Source organism: Leopardus geoffroyi, chromosome D1 (genome assembly GCF_018350155.1).
Source record: "Leopardus geoffroyi isolate Oge1 chromosome D1, O.geoffroyi_Oge1_pat1.0, whole genome shotgun sequence".
Taxonomy (NCBI): Eukaryota; Metazoa; Chordata; class Mammalia; order Carnivora; family Felidae; genus Leopardus; species Leopardus geoffroyi.
In genome coordinates, this window is record NC_059329.1 from 56501040 (window position 1) to 56525627 (window position 24588).

Below are 24588 nucleotides of genomic sequence, written 5' to 3' on the forward strand. Positions count from 1 at the left end.
AAACCAGGACAGAAGCTCCTGGGAGCAGAGCCTTTGTCCTGCCGGGGTCTACCTGGCACGGCTGTTGGCATGAGGACTGGAGAAATGTGAGTTAGGGGTCCTTAGCGTAGTCGGCCTGGGCTCCCTACCATCTGGCTTCGTTGACTGCCATACACCCCATGTTCCCTCCCCTCCAGGACCCCGAGTGCAGCCACCTTGGGGTCCTTGTGGAATTTGCTTTTACCCTTTTGGCCACGAAAAGGCCGTTGTCCCATCTTTGGTGAATTCTTAGTCCTCAAGACTCAACTCATGTCTCCTTCCACATTGCTGCCCTCTCTCCCAGAAGTAGAATAAATCTTCTCATGTATTTACCCTTAGCACTTTTTACATGCCTCCTGTATAATATCGTTCAAGCACTCAGCAAATATCTTTACTCAGAGTCTCTCCTGCCTGGCCTGGTGACAGGGACACAGCCACTGTAGCCCCTTCCACTGTAATCTCTCGTTTGGAATATTGAGGTAGCCTCCTAGCTGGTCTCCCTGCTTCCTCCTTGTTCTTGACCTTCTACAACAAAAGGCACGTTACTCCACTCCACGCCAGATGAGTACCAAATCCTCCAGTGGCTCTGCCTCTCACGAGAAATGAAATCAAATCTCTCATTCTGATGTGCAGTGCCCTCCCTACCCCACCCGCCCTTCCTTCTCTGATCTGATCTCCCACTCCTCCCCCCATTCCCCTTGTTAGCTCCACTCCGGTGACATTGGCCTTTGTTCTTCACACACACCTCTTGCCTCCGGGTCTTAGCGTTCCGCCCGGAGTGCTCCTTCACCGGATTTCCACGAGGCGCACTTCCTTCGGGTCTCTGCTCACGTCACTTCCTCAGAGAGGCTGTCCTTGACTCTAGGTAACACAGCACACATATACGTGACTCTGTCACCATTACTAGTCTTGTTAGAACTTCGCACCACCTGGCCTATTGTATAACTGCCTATTGGTTTATTGCCGATCCCCTTCACTGGAACGTAAGTCGCTGCTCTCCAAGACAGCCGGGATGTTGTCTAGTCTACCCTCTGTTGTATCCCGACCTCCTATCGACGGCATCTAGGTTAACATATGCTGAATAAGTGAAGCAGTGAATTACTGAGCATCATCCAGTGAGCCCTCAATAAATACTGACAGAAAATCAGAAATATGCTCAGAGTGTCTGCCACGGGAGGGAAGTTTAATTTCAAGTTATAGGAGGATTGACACATACAACAAATAGGCAAGTGGACTTGCCGGAAAGACCGTTTGCCTCCACGAGTCCCACGGGATGGGGACTTATGGGCAAACGTCAAGAGATTTGAAGAACACAATGGAATAATTTTTAATGCCGTGTAAGTGGTAACACAAATGAAATGCTTATGTAAAGGTATGTTCCAAGCTATTAGGTTTTGTGCAGCTATTGTCTATTGTTGTTTTTGATGACAATATATATCAGCATCTTTAAAATAATCAAGACTATTCTACAGCAGAACAAAACCAAACTAAACCCAGGCTAGGAAATGAGAGGCCTGGGAGTGCTGGTTCCAGCTCTGCCACGACTTTGCCATGTGACATAATGGACTTACTTGCCCTCTCTCTGCTTTATTTCCCCAGTCCGTAAAGTTGGCATACTGGGTTAAATTATTTCTGGAATGTCTACCAGTTCTAAAATTCTAGGCCCTGGGGGTTGTTGGCTGGCTGGCTGGCTGGATGGACGAGGGACTCTAGTTTCCACGACATTGCCCCAGTCTTAACTCTCCTGTTGGTTCTACATTCTTCTTCCCGTCCTCTCCCCACTCTTTTGTAGCCCAGAGAGGCCTTACTCTTTATCTGAAAATTTTTTATGTACAACTCTGGGGTCCCTATATCTTCTTTGAGTCAAAGACAGAAAACAGTAGAAGATAAAGTCATTAGAAGCAGAAATGATGGAAACTGGGGGATATTTATTCTGGGGAAAAAAGAAGGGAGAAGGGGGATAGGTATGTTGACTTACATCTAAGAATCAGGGGAGCATATAAAATTCATGGAACCTGTTTTTTATTTGCGATTGTTTTTGAGAGGTATTTCTTTATACACTATTGCACAAGAATTACAGAGTATTACACATCAAATCTTCCCTCTGGCAGATTATAATCCTAGATGTTTGGACAGGGAAAGACCCAGAAGAACATCTGAGAGTTCTTGCCCACCTAACTTGGTGTCTTTGGGCAAGTCCCCAGAGGTTGGAATGGATGAGAACACAGAGGAAGCCTGCCTGGGTTCAGGTCTATCACTCACTAGCTGTAACTCACTCACGACCTTGGGTCAGGCAGTCGATACCCCATTTTTCTGGAAATAGAATGGAGTTAATTGGGTTGAAGTGAGAATGAAATGTAAAACCTCAGTGAGGTAAAGTAACTTGCTCCCCAGGTGACAGAACTGATCATTTGAACCCCAAAGCCCTAGTAGGAAATGAGTATAAAAAGAATCAAAGGAAACGGTCTCATAATTCTAGACTGTTGATTAAACCAATGGATATAAAGTAAGAGATGTCTATACGGTGCCCACAGAGGTAATTTCCCATTGCGAGAGATTTGCTCACTCACGCACTTGGTATCCATTGCAGCAAAATAGACCAGAGATGCCTTTGCCAGTGGTATTTGCTGGATGGAATGATACTATCTATTCCAGCTGAGTAACGTAACTAGATACCCAGGGCCCATCTCCTGGGACAGCAGAAATGATCACTTTTCATTGATCTCCTTTAGACCTGACCTTGATATCCTTCCTGTCTCCCCCTAAATATATCAAAGCACCTGATGATATAAGCATGTTCTCCTTCAACTAAATTTCACAGGACTCATGTTGAGGTTTGTGTTCAGAGGCAGACCACGACAGAGGCTGGATCTGGATCTGATCTTCAGTCACTGTAATCTTCTAGTCACCAGCCTTTGAATCTGCCCTTTCCCCCTTCTCATGTATGAGTTTTGTTAGCTCAGAAGGCCTGGCAGCCATCCGTCCCCAGAGCTGTGAAAGTGCATCTGTGCTCTGTCCCTCTGGCCCTGTGTTAGATGAGCCCATCCAAAGGAGTGTGGGCAGCGGGTTAGGCAAAGGGCAAAAGTCAATCAAGAAAAATACATCTAGAGCAGGGGGAGGGGCAAAGTGGGTGAAGGGGGTGGGAGGTACAGGCTTCCAGTTACGGCATGAACAAGTCACGGGGATAAAAGGCACAGCATAGGGAGCACAGCCAATGACCTTGTAATAGCGTCGTATGGCATCAGATGGCAGCCACACTTATGGTGAGCACAGCGTAACATATAAAGAAGTTGAGTCGCTATGTTGTGCATCCGAAACCAATGGAACATTGTATGTCAACTATACTCAAGCAAAAATCTAAAAAAAAGAAAAAAAGGAAAAATTCTTCTACCCTATTTCATTCAATCCTCACATTATGCCAGCAGGGTCGATGACATTATCCCTGGTTTACAGATGAGGAAACTGAGGCTCATCTGTAGAAAGGCCAGGTGACTTCCTTAAAGTTGCACAGCTGGTAAATGGCCTATTTGGGATTCCAAACCCAAGCTCTTGCTGATAGGCCATGCCTTGTTATTGCTGAGGATAGTGGAGATCGTGGAAGAGGAACCAAAAATAATTGGAGAAGGCTTACAGTCCTGCCAACAATTAAATTTGTACCAGGTTTAACCCTCCTCAAGGTGATTCAGATTATACTAGTCACACTGGCACTGTGGGCATCCTGCCTCGAGCCAGGGGCGGTGCTGGGCCCTTTATGGACACTATTTCCTTTCTTTGTCACCTTTCACCCACGAGGTCACCATGACTTCAAAGTGGTGTTTCTCAAAGTGTGTTCCTCTGACCAACTATAATAGAATCACCCAAGGAACCTGTTAAAATACAGATTCCAGGGCTTCACCTCAAGAGTGGGAACACTAGAAAGAAATCATCACTAAGAAATTCTCGGGGCACCTGGGTGGCTCAGACGGTTAAGCATTTGACCTTGGCTAATGTCATGATCTCACAGTTTGTGAGCACGAGCCCTGCTTCTCATGAACATGTGCCCTGCTTCTGGTGAGCCCCACTTCTCTTTCTCTCCCCCCCACCTTCTGCCTCTAGTGGGACTTTCTCTCTCTCTCTCTCTCTCCACCCTCGCTCGCTTGCACTGTCTCTCAATAAAAAAAAAAAAAAAAGAAAAATTATCTGGTAATATTTGGCACTCAGTTTGAGAACAGTTGTTCTTAAAAAATAGTAGATTCTCGTTATTAATGAAACACTTAAAATCACTCACTACCTTTTTTGAAGACTTTCTAAATTAAGCATTTTGTATTTAAAATATAGATATGGATTCTTTTAATGAATAATGAATTTAGAAAGGACACGAGTAGGAAGCCGGAACTCAGCGCAGGGCTCGGATGAGTGAATTTTATTTGGTGCCTGAAGGACCTTGAAGGAACTTTTTTTTAGGACTGACTAGTAGGTCACACCTATAAAATTCAAGTCCTAGTATATATTGTCTGAAATTTGGCCTTCAGTCTAGACTTTTCTAATAGTCTATAATATATCAAGTAGCTTCTTGGAACTATTTAAGTAAAATGTTCATAATAAATTAGATAAGATGCAAAATTATACAAACAGGTTCATTTGAACTCATCAGCTGTGCCCAAGACGATAGATGACAAACCCAGATAAGCTGGCGAATTCTACTGAACATTCAAAGAAGAATTAATACCACGCCTTCACAAACTCTTCCAAAACATACTTTGCAACTCCCTGTGAAAGGCCAGCATTACTCTGCTCCCCAGGCAAAGACCCAAGACTCACCAGTGAAGGTGGGATATATTTAAGCCCAAGTCACCTGCCGGTTCTCTGACTCTGGGAGAGGGTTGAGACAGAGCATGGGGACTGTGATGATGGTGGTCGTGGTAGTGGTTACAGTCACAATCGCACAGCACACGCACACACTCACAACACGCAGATTTGAAATCCCACAGTGGGCTTTTGTTAAGCGTTCTTCTCTAGGGCAGGTCCTGGTCTCTTCCTTGCTCTAGAACGCTCATTGCTGTGGGTATTTAAAATGTGTCAACAGATGATAAAACACACATACATCTTAGGAACAAGAATTGGGACTTCTGCTCTGGTGTCAACAAGATTTACTCTCCCTGACCGATTTTCTCCTCGCCCCATCCTTCTGCCCACCCAGCAGACCTTCCCTCCCGTCATTGTCTCACTGACTTGTCTCCACGCGCCACCATCATTGCCCCCGCCAGTGTATCGCCAGCCATGTTTTACAAACTTGAACTCAGATCTAGATCTAGCCCCTTTCATCGTTGTATTTAGTTAGGACTACTGCAGTTTATATTAATCCTTTGACAAACAGTCACGTGATGGCAGCTATGGAATAAACTGTTTTCTCTCCAATCTTTTTGGCCTCAAAAAAAAAAAAAAAAAGGTACATTTTGTGTCAGTATATAGACCAGAGCCGTTTATCCTTTGTAGTGGAATCTTTATTGCATGCATGAGCACAGAATTGGTTCAGAATACATGCACTTGTGATTTGAGCACGCTGAGAAAAGATCGCATCCTGGGAAACACTTTCTTCAGCACTGGGTTGACCTGCCACAGTCCCAAGCAAAGACATGATAGAAAGATCCAGACTGGGAGTCCTTGTGAGTTTGGGCCCTGTGCAGCCACTTGCTGGCTCTATGCCTTGAGACAGTTCACTTTACCCCCCTGAACCTCCATGTTCTAATCTCTAAAATAGGAACAATAACTTGTATCTTGAAGGGCTGGTTGGCCTGAGATGAATTTAGACCAAGTATGTCAATCCATTATGAAAGCTTTTGGCATACACTAAGTTTTCATTAACTGAAATGTGACTTTTGCATTGAACAAATTATAAGGTGACTTTATTTTTGCTTCCCATGATCCTTTTAAATTTTTTCTGTGGGACAGGTTCCTCTGCTGCCCTTGCTTGAAAATTTGGGCAAGTTCTATAACTCATACAGCAAATTTCAGTAAATAAAAGTCCTCTGTCATTCAAATGTCCATCCCATGTTACAGTCACCATGTCAGTCTGTTTAAAGTTAATCCCTCTTCTCCTTCTGCAGCTCTGGCCTGTTCCAGAGGAGAAGCCCGTGGTGGGGCCTCTACTTCATTTGTCCCATCCCTCACCCTGCATCCAACCTGCCCAGTGTTGGAGTTCAGGTAGCAAGAGCACGAGGCAAAGGGAACGGAAGGGCCGTTCTGGGACTGGCATGGTCACGGTGATTGCTGCTCTCTGGACCAGCAGGCTTTCAGGATGGACTGTCTCTTGTGGCTGCTTTGCTGGGTTCTCTAGAGGCCTCCGCACTCACTACCATGGATCTCTTCCTGCAGGAGAGAGATTAAAGGCATAAAAGGGGATCCCCTTTGGCAGGTTCCACACCCCCTCCTCCACTCTGGGCATCCCATGGTCCCCCTAGCTTCTTCTGAAATGTTTGCCCCTTGGGGTGGCTGTCTTGACGCTATCTGGTCCCGGGGAAACTGCACCATACGTTCTTTGCCCTAACCACAGGACGGCTCAAGTCACCCCCAGAACAGCCCTCTCACCCTGTCTCTGCTCCTGGACAGACTAGCCAGCCATCTCTGACCTTCAGATTTTTCACGAGAGTCCCTGTTGACTCAGGAGGGTCACTATCACGTCCCCTAAGATCCAGATGTCCTTGTGCCTCTCTCTTGACTTCAGCTGGAGGGAAAGTGGCCCCTTCACTGGCACACAGAGTTCTCACCAATATCCTGTCCCTGTTACTATTCTCAGCCTTTGGCAATTCTGCATTGTGACAGCGTGCCTCCCTTTGGAATGCGGTATTGTCTCTGTGCCTCAGCTGAGTTCCCCTCTTCAGTCCTGGGACACGGCTATTCATTGTATTATTCTCGTTTAACCTCAGCATCTCCACTTACTGCTGTCCAAGGTCACGGCACTTAACTACCCTCAGCTCCTATTTCCTCATCTGTAAAATGAGAATGGTACTAACTGTGCCTGCCTCGTGAGGTCTCTGGGAGGATTAAATGAGATAATGCATAAATGTACTTCCTACAGTTCCTGGCACTGGCAAGATTCTCTGTAATGTAAGCTGTTTTCACTGCCATCACCATTATCATGATTAATCTTAAACCAGAATTACGTGTCATTTTGTTACCAACCCCCTGCCACCCTGCTTGACTAGAGCGCATGTGCACACACTTGAGACGTGCACACGGGCACAGCTGCGAGTGCAGAGTGGTGGCTGTTTGGAGGTGTCTCGTCCCTGACCCCCCTTTGATGCTGGCTGTCCTACAGCCGGCACCCTCGGTGCCTGACCCCCCCCCCCTCCCCCAACTAATTCATTTATCTCTTTACACTGTCTCTCACAGCAACTTAATTACGTGGCGGGCCTGTGTGGAGCCATCTGCCGCTGGATTGTCATCCCTGTCTCCCTCAGGATTCTGGGGACTACCTTAATGGCCCCACAGTTTCCTGAGGCAGAGAGGTGGGGCCAGTCCCCATTGTTGGGAAGTCACATGCGGGAGCTTCTGTGTTAAACGACTACAAGCGTGAAGATGATCTTTGAATCGCATGTAGCGATGCCCCGCATGTTTATCCTTCTGCCTTCAGTCATTGCTTCCTAGGTTTTGCATAGTCAAAAAGAGAAAAGTAAGTCATAGGAGGGTAGGCCTATTTCCAACGTGTGCCGCGTTTTTTCTGCCAGCTGTCACAATGAGACTTCATCCATCATCCCTAAGAGTGGTTGGGGGCCTGCTCTGGGCCTCTTCAGCCCGCTGTGTTTCTCTCTGCTACAGCACTTCTCATACCACATGACTCAAGTCTGTTTCTCTGTCTCCTCTGGCCCCGACTGGACCGTGAGCTCCTTGTCCGTTATCCTCAGGTGCTAACGCAGTGCCTGGCTCACAATTTCTCTGAGGCCTCAGGTAGTAACTTCATGTCTCTGAGCTTAGTTTCCTCACCCATAAATTGGAAAGTGATAGTGTTCATCTCAAAGGGTAGTGCTAAGGATTAAGTTAAATCATGAGGGCAAAGCACCTTGTACATTGTAGGCCCTCAGTAAAGGGTAACTATGTTATAACTGCTGTAGGCACGCAACAAATGAATGAAATAAATTGTGAGCAGAATTGACAGTGAGTTCTAATTCACCATCATTAAATAGAACATATGTGAAGATGTAGCCTCCAATCTCTCCCTGTCCCCAGCCTCTCATTGTCACCAAGTGGCCTGACTCACCCAAACACAGTGGCTCCCTAGATCCTAGTTAAAAGAGACAAAGTTTGGGGTTCCTGGATGGCTCAGTCAGATAAGCGTCCAGCTTCGCCCCAGGCCATGATCTCACAGTTTGGTGCATGAGTTTGAGCTCCGCATCGGGCTCTGTGCTGACAGCTTAGAGCCTGGAGCCTGTTTCAGATTCTGTGTCTCCCTCTTTCTGCCCCTCCCTGCTCTCTCTCTCTCTCTCTCAAAAAAAAAAAAAAAAAAAAAAAACATTAAAAATTAAAAAAAAATAAAAGAGACAAAAGTTTTTATGTACTTTTTAATTGGAAAAACTAAATAAGAAGTAGAAATCAACTAAGTTAAAACATAAAACATCAATTTGCTACATAGAAAACCCGGTAGGAAGAAATCTTCATTGATTTTACTCCACTAAAGTCTGATAACATTGTTCTCAATTTCTTTTTCTTTACATTGTTTTTAACTTCTACTTAGTTATAAGATGTTTGTCTTGAAAGTAATTGCTACAACAAATTATAAAATAAGTTGTAAATGGATAAATTCAAGTTTTGCTCACAAATAAGCCACAGGTCATGAGAAAGAAAAAACAAAAACAAAACAAAAAACAACGAAAGTGGCTCCCAGGCCACATTATCACATCACTCCACCACTCTGAGATCTTGAGTGGCTCCCTCTGCCTCCAGAGTCAAGTCTGAGCTCTGGTACTTGACCCCACCCCACCTCTCACCCCACCCCACCTCTCCACTGCCCTTTGTGGAATCCTTGACCGTGAAATAAGGTGAGAACGTCTTGGGGTGCCTGTTCAGCTTTGCTGTTCTGTGACTTTCATGCAATCCTGTTCATTCAGTGCACCTTTTCTGAGTGCCTGCTCTGTGCTGGGCCCTGGGCGGGACCCTGGGGCACAGTTCCTGCCCTCGGGGCCTCCAGCCTAGAGGAGAATATAAGCTGTCTTCAAGATGTGGTTGAGGTGGGGAAGGATGCACTGGGGGAGCTGGGCAGACCCCCTGTCTGGGGATCAGTGATGGCTTCACAGAGGTGACATTGGAGCAGGGTGATGTAAAGAGCGTAAGGCCTAGGAGAGCATTCTGGAAAGAGGGAAGAGTATGAGTGCAGACCAGCACAGGCATGTGGTTGAGCTGTTCCAGGGACGAGAGTGGGAGGCAACGGGCCTGCGGAGGTGGGCCGTGGCAGGGCCAGAACCCACGGCTGGTGCGGAGTCTGGCCTTGACCCTCCAGGTATAGAGGTCACAGAGGCCCTTTCATGGCTCTACAGCCATGGCCAATGGCCAAAAGTGTGCCTTCCTTCTGGGTGCCTAATCTGCACTTTATATGGGGCTCCACGTTTTATTCTAATATTTAAAAAGAGAAAAAAGTAATTTTTAAATTTTCTGTTCTGTTTTGTTTTGTATATAGAAACAGATTAATGTAGGATGATAGGGAAATGTCAGATCTGTAGTCACCTTGAATTTGACTTCTGGCCCTTCCATGCACTAGCTCTGTGCCCTTGGACAAATCACTTGCCTCTCTGGGCCTTGGTTTTCTCCTCTGTAAAAATGGGGGAAAGTCTCCACCTTATAGCACTGCTGTGGGGATTACAGATGAGGGCATGTTTTTGTGGGACATCTGGTACCCTGGAGGCCCTGACACACTCCTTCTTTTCCCTCCCCTCACAGTCACTGGATTTCCAGTCACCTGGACGCCAGCCCAGTGACCTGCATAATGACAAAGAATGCAGGGACACTGCCGTGAAGGAAGTTTCCTATGAAATATTAATTGCTTCCCCCAAAGACTAGGTGTTCTGAAGGACTTTGTTCCCCCAGCTGAGAGCTCGTGACCTCACTGGCTGGTCCCTGCCATTCCAGGCCATCCAGGGAAGGAAGGCCAGGCCACTAAGACAAGTCCAAGTGCTAAGGCTGCATTCATGAGTTCATGGGTGTGCTGTTCTTCCTGCACATAGCCCTGGAAAGCCCAGAGCAGGGAAGGTTGCAGGAAGTTCAGTGTCTCCCCTTCTTTGAAAACTCCTATTTATCTTCTAAAAACCCTTCAGATTCTCATGGGAACCTTGACCTCCCAGAGCATCTCGCAGCACTCAGCTGGAAGTTCCTTAACAGCAGTTACTCGGGGTTGCTTCATAAATGCTTATTCAACAGAATACCTGTCAGAGGCTCAGAGGCATAAAACCACGTTTAAAATACTGGTTCAGGGATGCCTGGGTGGCTCAGTTGGTTAAGCATCCGACCTCGGCTTGGGTCATGATCTCACAGTTTGTGGGTTTGAGACCCGCACGGGGCCTTGTGCTGACAGCTCAGAGCCTGGAGCCTGTTTCAGATTCTGTGTCTTCCTCTCTCTCTGCCCCTCCCCTGCTTGTGCTCTCGCTCTCTCAAAAATACATAAACATTAAAAAATGTAAAAGATAAAATAAAATATTGGTTGGGCACCTGCTGCGTGAAAGGCATTGTGTTCAGTATGTTTGCTGACCAGTGGGGACACGAGTCAGGAGAGTCAGGTACCTAATGTATCATGTGATGCTTGCCTTTCTTAGGAACGCAGACCTTTTCCTGATGGCCCCGTAAATTATGCTGGTTTGTGTCCTTAATCTTTTTCTCTACTGTCTTCTTTGCCTGGGTTTGACCTGCATCTTGAAGTAGCAGTTTCCCCAGTAGGAAAGGGAAAGAAAAAATTCAAGGTAAGGACAGACCCATGCAAAGACAGACTAATGAAAGTGTTTCAAGCCTTCATGGGGCAGCTTATGGAGCTTGAAATCTGGAGTTGAACAGACCTGGTTCAAATCTGGCCCTGACTGACAGAGACACCCCAAGTAAATTCTTGCACCAATCTGGGACTCAGGAGACTCCAGCCTTCCAGGGCCACCCTGAAGGTTAAAGCGTGAATATGTGTGACTGCCTCCCACCTCCGGCAGAGAGAGGAAAAAGGAAGCCAGCAGCCCTGGCTGTCCCGTTGCCCCTTAGCAACTGGCCTCGAAAGGTGCCACGCCATATCACCGTGACCCTGGTTGCTGGCCCAGGCAAGTGACTAACAGGGCTGAGTTTGACGTTGCAGCTTCGTGAAGATACCCTAGGTCCCATTTTTGACACAACCCTTCAGATTTCATGGCCTGAAAAATAGTCTCACGTTTGTTCTGACTCTGATGCCTCTGAGTATGTCCTTCTTTAGAGCCAGCAGGTTGCTGGAAGACTTGCTAGAAATAGAATTGCGTCACAAAAAGAAAGAGAGTCACTGAGGCCACCAGAGGTTAGTGGTGCCTGTAATGTAAATGAAGTCCAGAATTCCACTCAGCAGACTGCCCACCCTTTTACTGCCGGGTGGCTCTTCCCCTGCTGGGCTCCCACAGCTCCCATTACCTCAGATGAGATGGAACGCAGGCAGCCGAAGGCAGAATTTAATGGATATCACTTCCAATGAATCATTAGCAACAAGAAACAAACGTGACATTAAATGCACCAAAAATGGCATCGTGGGGATTACCTACTTAATATTTTTATGCTCCCCATTACTTAACAATTTCTGAGATTTGGTCATGCTCCAGCACTGTCAGACCTAAAATGTATTCATATTTCCAAACAAAGGAATAATTTGCCGCCTTCACACAGGATGATTATCAAGAATGTGTAATACATGAAAAAATGCTTTCTTTTCCAGCTATTTCTTTATGACAAGTTTCTAGAAGTGGAAAACTTATCCCTTACTAGATCAAAGGATGGCAGTGTTAAGATTTCGCTCATTAATTCACATATTCAACAAATATACACTGAGCGCTTGTGATGTAACTGATACTCTACGGAGCCCTGGAGACGCAGCCTTGTCCTGCTGGGTTGAGTCAGGCTATATTTTCCCCACCTTGCCAGCAATGGAGACAGTGCTGCCTTTCCCACTCGAGCAGCCGACACAAAAATAGTAATATATTCCCAGTGGCTTAAAGATTTCAATGCAAGAAACAAACATGCAAAATGGGATTACAGATAATTATTTACGTGATTGTGGCATAAGGGAAGTTTTAAAGCTTAACCCCAGGAGTAAACGGGATAAAGGAGAAGGTTGATAGACAAGGCCATGTTCAAATATAAAGCTTATACATGGATACATAGAGAATATAGATATGGATATCTCTACAGATACAGATCTCCATCTCCCTCTCTCTGATGTAGATATATAGATACAGATATTTTTCATATCCTTATTTATCCCTATATATAAAAGAAAAGATAAACTGGGAAACATAGTTACAAAGAATTACTCTCTTTTATTTTTATCTATAGGAGTCGTAGAGCTTTCTTACAAATTAATAGGAAGAAGAAAAATGGAAAACCAACCGCAATTGCCACGTGTTACTTTTACAATTAAGAAAGTAAACTCAGGAGTGTCGGCTTGTTCAGCAGCACTGATTTAAGTGCCTGCTGAACTGTTCGAGCCTCCAAACCAGGCACTAGGGACACAGAGCTGGCTCAGAAGCCGCCTCCGCCCCCCAGGTTCTCAAAGATGGGCTTGGAAACAAATAACCAGGAAGACAATGTGAGAAATCAGACAAAGAAGCTGGTACAGGGAAGTCCCAGGACAACAAAGCAGGAAGGGATCACCTCCCTGCAAGGGGAGGGATGTGAGGGAAGAAGATGTTCCAACTGGATTTATAATAGCTTTATTAAGATATAATTTCCATAACCTACAATTCACTCCTTTTAAGTGCACAGTTTGATGAGATTTAGTAAATGAATATAGCGATGCAAGCATCCTTGAAAGACAGCTTTAGAATGTTCCATCCCTTGTGTTCATTTACCATCAGCCCACCCTCCTACCTGAGGCCTCGGCAGTCATGGATCTTCCTGTTTCTACAACGTGCCTCTTCTAGAAATTGTATAAAAATGGAATCATATACTATGTAGTGTCTTCTGTCTGACTTCTTTGATTTAGCCTGATGTTTTTGAGATTCATCCGATTTGGTTCATTCCTTTTTACTGCTGAGTAAATCCATTGTGTGGATCTACCCATCTTCTTTGTTCACTCATTAGTTCATGAAAATCTGGGTTATTTCCAGCTTTTTGGCTCCCATGAATAATGCTGTTACCAACATTGAGCTATAAGTTGTTTGTAGATGTATATTTTCATTTCTCTTTGGTATTTAGGAGTAGATTGCTGGGTCATGTTGTAAGTGTATGGTTAGCTTAAAATTAATTTTTCCCCAAAGTGGCTATTCTGTTTTATATTCCCATCAGCAATGTAGGAGAGATCAATTGCTGCACATTGGTGCCAACATTTAGCATTGTCAGTGTTCTTTATTTTAGCCATTTTCGTGAGTATGTGGTGGTATCTTAGTGGGATTTTAATTTGTGCTTCCCTAATGACTAGTGGTGTTGACAATCTTTAGTAAAGGGTCTATTAATATTTTTCCCATTTTTAAACTGGATTGTTTGCTTTATCATTGAGTTGTAAGAGATGTTTATATATTCTGCATACAAATAGTTTATCAGACATATGTTTTGCAAATATTTTCTCTCGGACCATGGCTTGTCTTTACCTTGTCTGAATGGTATCTTTGGAAGAGTAAAAAGTTTAATTTTGATTAACCTAATTTTATCTTTTTTTTCCTTTTATTGCTTTGGGGTTTTGTATCGTATCTAAGAAATCTTTGCTTACTCCAAGACCACAAAGATTTTCTTCTATTTCTTCTCTTAGAAGTTGCATGGTTTTAGGGTTTACATTTAGGTCTGTAGTCCAGTTCTAGTTAACTTTTTTGTGTATGGTGTAAGATAGTAATTGAGATTCATTTTCTTTTCACATGGATATCCAATTTTCTCAGCACATTTGTTGGAAAGATTATCATTTTCCCTATTGAATTACCTTAACACATTTTTCAAAAATAAATAAACCACATATGTGAGCAGTGGTATGATGGTAAATGTTTCACTAACATTCTGGAAAAAAAGGAGGAGCCTGATTTACAGCGTTGGTCAATTTCCTGATGTGACTCTTCACATGGCTGATTTCAAGCTACCAGTAGTATAATAATCAGCTCACCCAATTACTAAAAAATTTGACAATTAGTTCTGTGAACCAATATAAGCCAGTTTCAACACACTACTGTATGCAAAAATATGAATGATCTGTTTTGTTCTTAGATCTATGTGTCTGTCTTTATGCAGTAACGTATTGTTTACTGTAGCTTTTGAAATCAGGTAGTGTAAATCCTCAGACTGTTTCTCTTTCTCAAAATTGTGTTGGCAATTCTAGATCTCTTGTGCTTTCATATGACTTTTAAGATTAGTTTGTCACTGTCTACAAAAATTTCTGTTGAGGGGCGCCTGGGTGGCGCAGTCGGTTGGGCGTCCGACTTCAGCCAGGTCACGATCTCGCGGTCTGTGAGTTCGAGCCCCACGTCGGGCTCTGGGCTGATGGCTCAGAGCCTGGAGCCTGTTTCCGATTCTGTCTCCCTCTCTCTCTGCCCCTCCCCCGTTCATGCTCTGTCTCTCTCTGTCCCAAAAATAAATAAACGTTGAAAAAAAAAATTAAAAAAAAAAAAATTTCTGTTGAGATTTTGGTAAGGACTGCTTTGAATATATAGATCTGTTTCTAGAATTGCTACCTTAACAATATTGAATCTTCCAATTTATGGATATGGTATATGTCTTCCTTTAGGTCTTTAATTCCTCTTAGCAATGTTATGTAGTTTTCAGTTACAGGCATTGTGCTTCTTTTGTTGAACTTGTTCGTATTTTATTCTTTCTGAGGCTATTATGAATGGATTTTGATTTTTTTAAATATTTCTGATGTCTGTTACTAATCTAAAGAAATAGAATTAATTTTTGTATATTGATTGAGTATCCAGCAACCTTGCCAAACTCACTAGTACTAGTTCTAGTACTTTTTGTAGATTCCTGGGGATTTTCTAAATCCAAGTTCGTATTGTATATAAATAATGACAGATTTACTTCTTCTTTCTAATCTCTGTATAAATAATGACAGATTTACTTCTTTATTCTTCTTGCTTTATTATATTGGCTGTGTACAATGTTGAATAGAAGTGACAGTAGTGGACATCCTTGCCTTGTTCCTGATCTTTAGAGGAAAGCATTCAGTCTTTCACTACGGAGTATGATGTTATTTATAGAGTTTTTGTAGATGCTATCTATTAGGTTGAGGAAGTTCTCTTCTCTTCCTACTTTGCTGAGCTTGTTCTTAATCATGAAAAAGTGTTAGATTTTATCAAATGGTTTTTCTGTGTCTATTAAGATGATCATGTGGTTTCTGTCCTTTAATCTATGAAAATGGTATATTACATTAACTGACTTGGGGGTATTAAACCAACCTTACATTCCTGGGATAAACCTCACTTGTTCGTGGGGGGTTGTTTTAAATGTTTATTTATTTATTTTGGGGGGGGGGGAAGAAAACACACAGTGGAGGAGGGGAAGAGAGAGAGGGAGAGAGTTTCCCAAGCAGGCTCCATGCTGACAGGCTCCATCCCATGAACCGTGAGATCATGACCTGAGCTTAGATCAAGTCAAATGCTTAACTGACTGAACCATCCAGGCACCCCTCATTCGTTCATGGAGTTTGCACATTTTTATATATTGCTGAATTTGATTTCCTGACTTTTCGTTAAGAGTTTCAATATTTGTATTTCATGAGGAATGTTGGCCTGTAGTTTTCTTGCAATGTCTTTGACTGGCTTGGTGTCAGAAAAATACCTGGTATTCCCCATCTTAAAATGAGTTGGGAAGTGTTCTCTTCTCTTCTCTTTTTTACAAGAGATTGTTAGGATTGGTATTTACTTTTTCCTTAATGTTATATATAATTCACCAGTGAAACCATCTGGGGCTAGATTTTCTTTGTGGAAAGATTTTAAATGACTAAGTCAGTTTCTTTACTTGATACATATTTATTCAGTTTTTCTATTTCTTTTTTAGTCAGTTTTGTAATTTGCATCTTTCTAAGAATTTGTCCATTTCATCTTTATTGTCAAATGTATTGACATGAAGTTGTTCCTAATATTCCCTTATAATTGAGCTACATTTTAAAGAGTAAATTAGCATGTGTCTCAAGTCATAAAGTGTTTTCTTCAGCACCAGCTGTATTTGTTGAAAAGATATTTACTAAGTACTTCCTATGCACCAAATAAAAAAATGAGGAAACTTAAATTTATTGAACACTTCACTAGATGTGTAGATACATTGTCCCTGGCACTGTGCGGAGTTCATCTCATAGGAGCGTACTCCCGGAATTCTAAGTCTACCCGCAGGAGACCGCACTCTCTCCCACCTTTCACAACAACCTTTATTTTTTTTTAATTTTTTTTTCAACGTTTATTTATTTTTGGGACAGAGAGAGACAGAGCATGAACGGGGGAGGGGCAGAGAGAGAGGGAGACACAGAATCGGAAACAGGCTCCAGGCTCTGAGCCATCAGCCCAGAGCCTGACGCGGGGCTCGAACTCACGGACCGCGAGATCGTGACCTGGCTGAAGTCGGATGCTTAACCGACTGCGCCACCCAGGCGCCCCCACAACAACCTTTCACAACAACTCTCAGTGTTTCCATTTCCTGTCTAAGGAACCATCTTTCTGCAATTAATGGACACAGATCTTTGGGGACCCAACTAACCAGAGGAATTCAGCCTTCCCTTTTCAACCTCAACTGGATAGCTCTGTGGTCTCGTCACACAACCACTCCAGAATTCCTATGACTAAAAAACTCAGATAATAATGGGGAATTGGGGGGTGGGGCAGAGTGAGGAGGGAGTCATTGTGATTTTCCTATAAGCTCTCTTCTAGCTCTCCTTTTTTTTTCTGCCTGGGTGTATTTGAATGTGTACTTATTTTAACTACCACACTCCCTCCCTCTCATCCTCCTCCTGCCGACTGTAGTTTATTTTGCATTCTTTTTCTTCCATGCAGTTCCTAGCATAGCGCCTAGTAAGTATGGCAATGTAAATCAATTCGTGTAGAAACGCATTGACTCCTAATTGAGCAGTTTTTATTTTTAGCTATCTGTCCTCGTAATTCTATACATGTTATACACATGGGTTTTCTTTGTGTGAGACGCTATCTCCCAGGTGCACAGGGACTTTGAGCTGCGCGCAGCCTATGACAGGACTCAGCGGTTACCTGCGGAATCTCCATTTGCCTAATGAGGGACCCCAAGCCCTGACACTCATCGTTGCCAACAGCCTCATGTCGGATCTTTCCATGTAAGGGAAAGGATGGATTCTTTTCCACTCATTCTCTATTCACATTAGACTAGCTTTAAACTTTTCTTTACATCGAGACGTCTATTTGCATTTAAGTGAATGCTTTCCTCATTTTAAGAAACCATTCTATATGGGGTGCATGTGTTTACTGGATATTAATGGATAAGAGGTGAGGTCCTAAATGATTAGAACATTGGCATTCTAAGATTCCCTTTTCTCTCTTTCACACAAAAGAAGCTGAAAGATACATGCAAGCGGATACACAGGCAAGGATCACAAAGCTCGTCTCTTGACCGGGTCATTTCTGCCAGGGAGAAACTATCTTCCATTTTCCTCTGAAAAGACAGACAAGCTACTCCAGGCCCCCTGCAACCCTCTAGGCTCAGGTGTTCTTTTCTTTGTAATCTGTAGATCCTACTTCCTTGACCCAGCTCCTGACAATAGCTTGGCAACCGACAGCATTCACTGTCTCCATGAGATTTCATGAAAGAGCCTGCTTCCTTTCTTCGAGAACCCTTTAATATAACAAATGTAGGCACGATTTTTGAACAGAGACTTCATACGTTTCCATGACAACGTAAATTACCTGTGAGAATCTGTAGGAAGGTTTTAGTCCATCAAGGCTTAAAAGCACGGTTTTCTTTCTTCATAAAGCAGTCGAGGAATGTTGTTGAAAATTTTGTTGTCAGGAGGATGGGGAGAGAATTTTATTTCCCAAGAACCCAGATACATAATAAATCTGGGCCTTGTGGGCGCAGACGTGGAATTTATATTTGAGTGTAGCTGGCAGTAATCCATTATTCTAAATCCCTGCTTTTCTCAAGAAGTGCTTTGTACCAATTAACACATGTAGATATTCTCCTCAGCAGTCGAATTATTCCTTGTACAATTCTATTTCATCGTTTCTTATAAATGGTGGGCTTTTCAAATCAGAAATGAAAGAGCAGCCCCTCTTCTCTTCTTTGACAACACTTTCTCTCCCAGGCCAAACCCTGTCTCCATTCTCCTGACACCCGCCCTCCTCCCTCTCCTGGGGCCTGGCTTCATCAATCACCCAGCTCCCCGCCCATCTTCAGTCTCCCCCCTATAATTGCCCTTTCAGTATCTCCCCTTGAATCACGGCAAGAAAATGTGCATACGTGGGACAAGTCCTTAAGAAGCGAACATCTGTGTACGACGGACAGTCGCTATTGGAGATTTAATTAATCAGGCGTTCACTGAATGCGACTTTGTTCGGGTCTAATGTGAAACGCATTCAGAAACAAACCTGGCATCGGAAGCTGCTGCCCAAACTGTGCCCTCTCCTACGACCGGAATGTTGACCGCAGTGGCCAGGAATACAATAGGGACAGACATTTGACTGTGTGATTATTTGTGTCTCCCCACCTGACCACCAGTTCAGTAGAGGCACTTGCTGCCTCTGCCTGTTCACGTTATGTTGCTAGCTCTGGGCCCGGAATGTAGAAGATACCCACTGATTTTTCTCGAACAAACAACTCTGTAATGAAAACCAAATACGTGGACTGTACGGGTTATCCACCACGGGCTTTGCAGTTCTGATACACACGGACAGGGCCTCTCCAGTGAATACATTCACACTGAACCTCACACCGACCCTGTGAGGTAGGTCTTATATCAGTCCTTTCCAAAGGAGCTCACTGCGGTTCAGAGGAGGTGAGGGCCTGGTCCAAGGATTAGAGCCAGGATCGAGCCTGGGTTTATCTCATTCCAGAGCCTGTGCCATCGCCAGTGAACCATTTTCTCTGTTCTGACCCGAGCTCTATGCTGCTTATCACCTTGTTAACCTCTCTGCCTGCACCTCCCTGAGACCTGCATGTGCTGTGCGCTCTGAGACATCACTTTCTCCTGAGGGCCTGTGTTTTCCCTTCTGGCCCCAAGGCAGGTGCAGCATTATCAGCTCCCTTGCAGCTGAGGCTTTGCTACCTTCTAGTGAAGGCTGCAGTATGGTCCCTCTCAGTTTCTTACAACCAGATCATGACCTTTTGTTCACTCGGTGCCACAGTTCTGCTGGGAACTTGAACTTCCTGTGCTCCGCTCACACCGGTACCTTCTAAGCCTTGCCGAAATGAAGTGTGGGTGTTTTAAACCCCTGTTAATGAGAGGCAGAATTTCTAACAGGGGTCTGCATAAGGTCTATTGCTATGTAACAAATTACTCCAAAACTTAACACCTCAGGCCAACAAATGTTTATTATCTCCCACAGCTTCTGAGGGTCAGAAATCCAGGAATGGCTTAGCTGGTAGTGTCTCCCTATGTCATCTGATGTCATCGTTGCCTGAGGCTGAGGATCCACTTCTAAGGTGGTTCACTTGCATGGCTTTTAGCAGGAGGCCTCAGTTCCCAGCCACGCAGGCCTCTCCGTAAGGGTTGATTGAGTATCCCCAGGTCAGGGCAGCTTTCTGTCCTCAGTGTGAAGGTTCCACAAGCAAACAAGCCAGGGGCTGCAATGCCTGCAACGGTCTCAGAAGCTACATACTGACACTTCCACCATATTCTGTGTTGAAAGTGAGTCACTAAGTCCAATCACATTCAAAGGAAGGGGAATTAGGGACCCCTAAAGGAGGAGTGTCCAAGAATTTGTGGACATACGGTGAGAAGTGACATGGATGCCAGATGCCATGACATGCTTGTGTAGCAACTTGGTGCCCTCTCTGTGGCCGGGGCAGCCTGGGGGCTTCCTGTTTAGCCGTTCACATGGGTGAGTGAGGTGAAGGCTGCATTTCGAATCCCTGGCCCAGGCACAGTGAGCATTACACAGGTGCAAAACGACGGTCCTGATCCTTAATACCTGTACATTCTGGGTGGGAAGAAAGCCATCTACACAGGTAACCTCCTCTGAGAGCACGGTGAGTGCTACAGAGGGACGAAGGTCGGAGAAGAACAAGCTCGAAGCAATGGTGGGGCAGGTGAAGACCCCTAGAGGGGAGGGCACCCGAGCCTGGCATGGATGGTCGTGTGGTATTTCAGTAGCTGGAGGCATGGAGGGAAGAGCAGACTGGGGACGGGAACAGCATGGGCAAAACTTCAGTGGTGGGAAGGTGCAGTGTGTGTTTGGGGAAGGGCAGCATGGTGTTCTCATTGGCAAAATCAGTGATAGTGCCTGCGACACGGGGCTGATGCTGCTACATCCGGTGATTTGTTTAAAGAGCTTTGCACAGCGCCTGGTGCCCAGAAAGTTCTCGCTAAATGATGACGTGAATGACTGAAAAAGAGGAGGACATTAGGCTGGAAAAGTAACGTGGGGCCAAGTCACAGGGCCGTGCGTGTCGTCCTGAGGAATCACAGCACAAGGAGGCTAGAAGGGGCCTTAGTTCGGACTATTTTTGGTCCCGTAGCAACTGGGATCTGTTGCGTGTTAGTGGGAGAGTAGCATGCTCACGGCTGAGCTAGAGGAAGACCTCTCCCATGGCATGTGCCGGATGATTCAGAGTGGGGTGGGGGACCGAGACTCTGGTGCTGTGATCCTGATGCCGTGGTCCAGGGAGAGGAGGCACTGAGGGCTGAAGTGAGATGGGGCGTGGGGACTGGCTAGGAGGAGGTGAAGGTAGGGTATTTGCTGACTCCTTTAAAAACTTTGCCTGGTCAGCAAGCTGCTTTAGCAGTTGCTGTGAACGCAGGTATGCACCTGTTTAAAGGTCCTGTGGGAACAGCCTAGGAACATCCTGTCCACCAAGTCTCGGTGAGATGGCTCACCTTGGGCCTGCCTTTGCCATTCCTTGGTGGAGGGTTGGGGGCCGGCCCTGGTTTCTCTCCACAAATTTTCCCAGCACACAGGGGCCATCAGAGGAGTCCTTTAAACCCAAACTTGAACATACTGATTGGGCCTCCTTGTCTGTGTAGCTTACCCACTCACAGAGGGATGGACAGCATGGTCTCAAACCCTTCTCTGCCCCTGCAGGGATTGTGCAGGGGAGAAATCATGCATCAAGCTTCAAATGATCTGCTGGGGAGGGGACAGTGGGCCCTTGGCAATGCAGTTGGAAATCCTGTCCCCATGACTTCCCCACATCATGATCCAGGAGGAGCCATAGCATGAGGAACATCTCTGGGATGCCAGGGACAGTAGCCTGCAGATGTGGGACCCTCCCAGTATGCTCAGAGCCTCAGGCTGGGGCATCCAGACTGGCTGAAGGGCATTGCTGTCTTGTGATCGCTGCCTGAAGCTGAAGCTGCCATGAACTTGAAGGTGGATTATACACCCACCCCAAGTGTGGGATGGTGGAAGGGGTGGGGGCTTTGAGTCAGACAGGCTCACAGTTCAATAACTGCTTACTGGTTTGGCAAGTCTCTACACCTGTCTGTGCTCAGATTCCTCATATATAACATGGGGCTAATAACGGTGACCTCATAGAGATATTAAAAGGGTAAAAGGAGGTTGGATCCACAGAGGGTTCAAACTAAAAGAAGTAGGTGTCGGGCAAGTGTTAGAAAGCTTTTCCTCCCCTTTCCTGCCCCCTGATTCTGAGGGGCTCCTTCCTTCCCCCAGCCCTTTACCACTATGGCAGCTTCACTCACCAGGGGCTCTGAGCTGCCTCCTGTCAATCTAGGGAGGATGGATTTTATGAAAGCTTAGGAGGCACCAAATGCTTGCTTTCGTAAGGGCAACTCTTCCCTACAAGGACTTAAGGATGTGGGGTGTGTGGGTTTTAGCAATAATAGAAGCCCCAAGTGTGAGCAGCTTTGTGAGTACCTGAAGTAGAATGGAACGCTTGGTTTCCTTTAATTCTCCAAATACATCCTGAGGGTATCGCTCTGTGCTGTGCGGGGCACCAGGGAAACACAGATAAACGCAGCCCTGTCCCTGATGAAGAGGGACTCCGCCCGGGTCAGGTGCTTGCGAGCACATACTCATTTCAGCATGATGGGCCCTGGAACACGAGTACAGGCAGGACATTTTCCCGCCTCCCAGGAGCGAGTGTCTGCCCCATCTGGACAGGGAGGGAAGGGTTCAGGAGAGGGGCCATAAGCTGACCAGAAGTGAAATCAAATAATAGCCACTTCCATTAAATATTCACCCGATGCCAAGCCCTTAAATCCTGTGAAGGATGGGAGAACGATATGGAGCAGGGCTCTGAGTGGGAGCCCGAGTGAGAGAAGGGCCCTGGCGGGGCAGGGAGAGACAGATGGGGTCCTCACCCAGCTCTGCCCCTAACCTGCAGTTGCACATAGGATAAGTTGAAGGACATCCCTTTGCAGCCATGCAAATGAGGTTAGACTCAAAGGTAGGGTTCCATCAAGAGTTTTCTGTTACATATCTTATTCCTCAAAAGAGGTAAAATAAACTCATGAAATCATTAAAATAACACGAAACTGCATAGGTAACCACAAAGTTGGACAATGTAGTAAAGTGTCCAGGAGCTGAGAGAGAGGAAACTTTGGGCTGAGAAATCCAGGAGGGGCTCCTGGAAGAGGAGAGCCCACAGCAGGGCCTTGACGAATAATTAATACAGGGGCAGTCTGAGAGGAGGGCATCAGCAATTTGGAGCGATAGGCTGCCTCACTCAGAAACGTTCAGCGGCTCCCCAGGCCTAGCTCAAGCATCTAAACATGACATTCCAGGCTCTGTAAGCCTGGCCGCAGCTCCTACCGGCCCGGTCACCTTGACATCCTTCCGAGAACCTCACTCTTCACACCGAGCAGCTCACCTGCTCTCTGAACCTGCCACACAGACTCGGACTGCTGCCTGAATTCCTTTTGTCCGCTTCTCTGTCTACACCCTTCAGTGCCCCCTTCAGAATTAAGCATCCTTCTCCCTCTTTCCCTCTGTCCCATTTGCTTTGGGTCACACATGGACAGATCCCGACCTACTAAACCGTGGCCATCTCAACCAGGGCTTACTCCTCCCTGTGGGCCACAAGCCACACCCAGGCTGAATGAGTGAATGAATGAATGGACGGATGATCAAGCTGAAATCTGGCTGCACAGACAGGGGAGTCCATGGTTACAGGGGCCTGTAAACTTGTGGCAAGAGGCTCTGGACATGACTGACCTGAGAATGTGGCCCATTGTGCTCTGGGAGGGGCAGCTCAGGGCTGGAGGAGCTCGGGTGTGTCACATAAACTCTCCACGGCACTGCAGACATCAGGCCTGAGCCCGCACGAGCACCTCCAGTGAGAACAGGCCAAACACCGTGCAGCTCCAGCCCGTTGCCCGAGTGCCGTCGGAAGGATGTGGCCTGTGGAAGCTGACTGACGTGGGCTCGCACTTCAACTCCGCTTATCTGCCAGCCGTTTGCTCTTATGCGAGCCACGTAACCTCTCTGAGCCTTGGTTACCTTCTTTTGGTAGTATTAGAGATCTAAAACCACCTCCTCTCAAAGTCGTTGTAAGGGTTATAGAGAAAAATACCAAAACCAGACCAAAAGCACCCTCCAGCTTATGACAGGTGACTACTGAGTGGTAGCTAATTCTGTTTTCATGACATATGATTACTTATTCCACGTGGCTGGGGAAAGTTTTGTGGAGAGTTCAACGAAAGTTCTGAGTAACAGAGTTTGGGCTTCAACCTAACAGTCGATCGTAATCCCAGTAAACTTATCGTAGGACTTACCAACACGGCCTCATGAGAAGATTAGTTATTTAAGGTCAGGTTTATTAGTTATTTAAGGTCAGGATACGTCCCACGAGGACGTATCCCGTGGATAATGCTCGCAGTGAGACACTTGCCAGCCCACAGGGGCCACTGCAGAGATACAGAAAGCTGCAGAGGCTGGCCTGGGAGAAATGATCCGGAAACTGTTTTTAGGGCCAGCGTGTACCTATCGCAGTCCTAATTCTGGAAGCAGGCAGGGGCAAGAGTGGAGAACTCCGGGTCCTGCCATCATGTATTCAGGAACCGGGTTGTTACTTGTGAGCCTTGTATGAGGGGCTTCGGTGGTTCTTGAGTTCTGAAGGCTGGGAGGAAGGAGGGACAGCCTGGAGCCTTAGACAGGTCCTGGGTGGCCACGCCCCCCACTGTGACCCGGGGCCAGCTCTAGGCCGGTGTGGAGAGCCAGAATGGCTCAGAAGTCAGGTCATAGTAACTGGTTGAGCCAATGGAGGTGTAAAAGGGAGGAGGAGAGGACAGAAAAGGAGATAAAGCAGCCTTGATGCCGGACCCGATGGGTGCCATTAACA

At 45.7% G+C, this 24588-nt stretch overlaps 1 protein-coding gene and 2 long non-coding RNA genes across 3 annotated transcripts in view; 1 reads left to right on the plus strand and 2 right to left on the minus strand.

The window, feature by feature from the left end:
* Positions 1-24588, plus strand: part of MAP6 (microtubule associated protein 6) — a 77093-nt gene that overhangs the window by 27234 nt on the left and 25271 nt on the right. The gene's annotated exons all lie outside the window — the stretch shown is intronic.
* Positions 5880-7337, minus strand: LOC123601145. Its single transcript, XR_006713990.1, has 2 exons — positions 6627-7337; positions 5880-6366 (listed from the first exon to the last, which is right to left on the minus strand). It is a non-coding gene; the product is annotated as an uncharacterized LOC123601145 (long non-coding RNA).
* On the minus strand, positions 19645-24564 carry LOC123601146. The gene is made up of 2 exons (XR_006713991.1): positions 24023-24564; positions 19645-21001 (listed from the first exon to the last, which is right to left on the minus strand). It is a non-coding gene; the product is annotated as an uncharacterized LOC123601146 (long non-coding RNA).